The sequence below is a fragment of the Canis lupus genome, chromosome 38 (genome assembly GCF_011100685.1).
Source record: "Canis lupus familiaris isolate Mischka breed German Shepherd chromosome 38, alternate assembly UU_Cfam_GSD_1.0, whole genome shotgun sequence".
NCBI lineage: Eukaryota > Metazoa > Chordata > Mammalia > Carnivora > Canidae > Canis > Canis lupus.
The window spans coordinates 9,701,238-9,706,121 of NC_049259.1; the positions used below are offsets into that span (position 1 = coordinate 9,701,238).

Below are 4,884 nucleotides of genomic sequence, written 5' to 3' on the forward strand. Positions count from 1 at the left end.
GTGTTTTCAGCTTTGTTGGTCTAGTTTCACCTTAAAAATGGTTGTGTTGGGGGGTTGGTTTTTTGTATTTACTTTTGTTTTTTGATAACACCTATATCCTTGCTCATACACTGTTTCGGAATTTCATCACCTTGACTTTTTCATATCTTTTTCTATGACCTCTTGTTAATTAATCTATTCATGTATATGTTAAAGCTTCAAACAAGGGTAAAAACTACACTAAAATATTGCAAGTGCCGCTACCACTGGCTATTGATGTCATTGGCTGTAGATAATGCAGGAAGGCACAGCACAGTGTTTACAACAAAACAGCCTGATGAGTTGTTCTGTTTAATTCAAATGCTTAAACATAAGTTTTACTACTCCATCCGATGCATGTTTGTCCCTGCAAACAGCAAGTAATTAACATCACGTTAGATCAATTTGTTTCAGACATCAAGGCAATAATATATGCATCCAATTCTAGTTAGGATATCAGACAAGCTCAGAAAACCTTTTGCGTGCAACCAAAGGAACTCCTATCAGATTGTTTCATCCTTCCAATCACTTGTGAAGAGCTAAGTACCTATAAGTAGAGAGAAACTTTCTTACAAACAAATGGGACAATCAAAAGAGCTGCTTGATGTGGCTATTTTAAAAAGGAGTCATTTGAAAGATTGTATCCATGCCTCTCACTGGAGGAAATTTCAGCATGAAAATTTGGTAATGGTACCAGGACTACTATAAATATTGTTTTCAGCTAATTTTTATTGAGTTATTAACATGAAATAGGCAGAATGCTTTATATTACATGTGTTAGCTCTTTTAATATAGGTAAAACTGAATGAACTCTAAGAGTACAACAAATTAAATGCAGTAAAATTCTATTTGAATGAATCAGTAAAATGATAACTACAGGCCAGGTATAAAAGAATCCAAGTTTTCTAAGTATATTTATCAAATTTTGTAATTTATTTTCAAACTTTTCTTGGATAGTTTTTTTTTGGGGGGAGGGGGAGTCATTTTTATTTATTTTTTAAACAATGGATAGCTTAGGGAAAAGGTTGATTTAAGTATCTACAATGGTAACTTCCACCTCCACTTCTGGCCCAATACTAATGGAAGTACTTTGCTTAACCACCTCAGAAGGGCTGTGCAAGTCAATGAGTCCTGTGGATCCTCATCTGAAAACATCCCAAGTCTTGGAATCTTCACTACAAAGAGCTTTCCTTATAGTCATTCTCAGGGGCTTGGTAGGCACCTGAGGTGGTCCTTCCACTTTGAGGTTCTTTTCCTTTGTGCCTCTGATCAAATTGGCAAGTACTTTCTCCAAAGGTTTTAGGTTGAACCCAGTTAGAGTAACTCTAATTTGGTGAATCACCACCTCTGGTTCTATAGGTGTTTCTCCAGCGCCTCTGAAAGCCATGGATGGCCAAGGGTGGCTGCCTGCTTTACTTGTACCTTGGGGAGAGCTAACAACAAGGAGTGAAGATCAGTAGCAGCATCCAGAGCTCTGCTATGGGTGACCTAAAGTCCTCCTTAAAGAGCTTTTGGTCATTTTCACATTAATTTTTTTTCTTTCAGAAAATGAATACCGTCTTGATATAGAACCCTAGTTTTTATAGAAGGTGGGAAAAAAAGATTTCTTTAAATTAAATTATGTGGGGACGCCTAGATGGGCTCAGTCGGTTAATCTTGGACTCTTGGTTTTGGCTCAGATCATGATCTCAGGGAGCCCTGGTCTTTTTGCTCAGGGTGGAGTCTACTGGATATTCTCTCTTTCTCTCCCCCTCTGCTCCTCCCTCTGCTCTCCTCTTCCCTGTCTCTAAAATCTTTTTTTTTCCAAAAAAAATGAATTAATTAATGAATTTTACCATGCACCTTTACTTTCACCTTGTATTTTTAAAAGCATCTTAGCTACATATTCTTACGGCATTCATATTATAATGTATGTAACTCAGTGGGGGAGGTATTATTATCCCTCTGTGATATCCAAGATGAATGAGAGACAAAAATTTTTGATTGGACCAAAGTCATATAGTAACTTTGTGAATTATTCTCTAGCCACCACTTGGGACTCAGCATTTAGAAAGTCATTTAGAGTACTAAACTTGTTTTCCATTTTCCTTATATCCCATGGAAAATTCTGACTTGAATTCTAAACTGAAGGGGAAAGAATTATTTTTGTACTATGTGATCTATCAACTTAATAAACAACTAACAAATATGATGTGCAGAATACGGAGATCTCTTCATTAAAGAACTTCAAAAATACTTTTTTTCATATTTTGGATATAAATCAGTACTCTGGAAACTGCTATTTTTAGAAATATGTCCTAAAATTTTTTCACATTACTTTTTCATGTGAAATTTTGGCAAGTAGTATGCTTTATCTTTCAAAGGTATTTGTAAAAGATTATAAAAGAAAAAAAATCTCCTCTATAATTGTGTTCTTTGTGGTCATACACACATGGGTGAGTTTGATTTAAAAATATATTTGATAACAATTTTTATATTTTATATTTTATTTATTATCTATACCTAGGTTACAGCCCATCACTTACTAATCTATTTTTTCCATGTAAGAAGATTCTTAAATAATAAAATCAATAGTAGTAAAATTAATGTCACTCGTCACTGTTCATGAATTTTATAACACTTTGTTGTGTGAAAAAAAATGCATATAGATAGGTATGTGATAGCATACCTGGGAAATGAGTTAGGAAATAAATATATTCATTTATAGAAACAATGGCAATTGCTGTCCACAGTATGTGAATTGATCAAAGTTTAGTTTTGATTAGGTTCATTTTGTTTTATTTTTGCTTTATATATGCTAGCCACATTGTAGTTCACAGTGACAAAATGTTAGCTTTTTGGAATTTCAATCAGAACTTATACAAACACCCTAGCAATTGATTCAGGTCTTCACAGAAATAACTAAACTTTAATTTGTATTTTATTTTATTTTACTTTTTTGTTGTTGTTGTTTTGATATTATTTATTTATTCATGAGAGACAGAGAGAGAGAGAGGCAGAGAGACAGGCAGAGGGAGAAGCAGGCTCCACGCAGGGAGCCCGATGTGGGACTCGATCCGGGTCTCTAGGATCACGCCCTGGGCCAAAGGCAGGCGCTAAACCACTGAGCCACCCAGCGATCCCCTAATTTGTATTTTAATGGTTAGGAAAAATGTATAAAAAATAATCTTTGCTATGTCTGTTCATTTAACTGCAATTTAACTTTACTTAGATTTAAGTTTATTAAAGTTCTTTAGTGTAAGGACAATATCTTACTCTGGATGGTAGATCCAAAGTGCCTATAAACAGTATTTATTTGAAACATGTTGACGATTAATAAAGGCAAGGTATTAATTTGCTAATAGCTCATTCTCCTGGGGGCAGTATTTTCCAATCAAAGAATCTTATTTATACCGATAGACATTTACATGTAGGCTAGGTTGTTTTATGTTAATTAATTACATTAATTAATATTCCAATTATCTTTGGAATTTTCCCATATGAGATCTCTGAAATAATTAACTACCATATCTTTTGATCTAAAATTCCTTTTTTATTATAATTTATTATTTTTTTACCCTTCTTTGTTTAGTTGATTGAAAATAAAACAAATGCATTCAAATTTATATTCATTCTTCATTTAAATTGAGAGTGTACTTTAATTTCCCATAATACCAAACCATTGTTTAATACAAAATTCAAAGAATCAAAGCAAGCCTAATATTATCATTATATGCATCTTCCTCCAGCTTAAAATTATTTTTATCTTATTTTTGAAATAGATCTCTTGTTAAATATTAGCTCCCAACTCAAAACAAGGTAAATAAAGCAATTAAAAAATACACTAAAGAAAAAATATTCCTTATTATATTAAATATATTTATAAACAAGATCAACCATATAAGGTGAAAATAATCATTTAGGTAAATATTTGGTGATATACGTGTTTCTATGTGTAAGAATCTTGTCCAAGAAGGAGAGGATATGCCGATATCTAAGATCCATTTATTTTTTATTGGTAAAATGGAAAAACAAACAAACAAAAAAAGATTTATCAATTAACATTGCCTAATAGACTGAAAAACAAAAATATATTGATATTAATTATATATAGTTTATCAACTTTTTAAATACTATTTTATTTGTACTTATTCACTAAAATCAAAATATGTTGGCAAAAACCTCCTAAATTTTAAGCTTATTTATAGAAAACTCTGATCTGAATTCCGTATTCCCACAATCATGAACTGATGTTAGTATTCCCTCCCCCCCACCACAGGTGAAAATTTTGCATTATGAGATACAAAATATGAACCAAAAAAAAATAAAGATTTATGTGGTTTGGCTAAATCAATGAGTCAAAAAATGCAGACTGCATAGAAAAATAATTAGAAAAGTAATGTCCCATTCATAGAAGTACTCTTTAAAAAAAATCAATAACTTTTGAGAGATGAGCAGATTCCACCTATAGTATGTTTTTAAATCTTGGTAACTATATATGAAGAAGACTAGTGAGAAACAAGAGTGGATTAAGCATTCTGTGAGCTACTGGGGACTTGAGCCCTGACTCTGACAATATGAGGAAAATGGAAAAGACAAGATGTGGAGTGACATGATTAACTTCATGTATTTGAATGTCTGTCATGCTGAAAATTGATTAGAGCATTTATTTTGATCTCAAGGTAGGTCTGAGAACAAGGGTGACAGTCACTCTAGTGCTTGAAATGCAAGCAAAGGCCATTGACCTTCATTCAGTGTTCTTCAGGAAATGTGAGAAATCAACATGGCATAGAGAGAAGTACAGGCACACCTCAGAGAAATTGCAGGTTTGGTCCCAAACCAGTGAAATAATACCAGTCAAATAAATTTTTTGGTTTCACATTGCAT

The 4,884-nt window shown here is 32.8% G+C and overlaps 1 pseudogene; it reads right to left on the bottom strand.

The window, feature by feature from the left end:
- Positions 1–1,048: 1,048 nt before the first annotated feature.
- LOC100687545 lies at positions 1,049–1,405 on the bottom strand (annotated as a pseudogene).
- Positions 1,406–4,884: the final 3,479 nt, after the last annotated feature.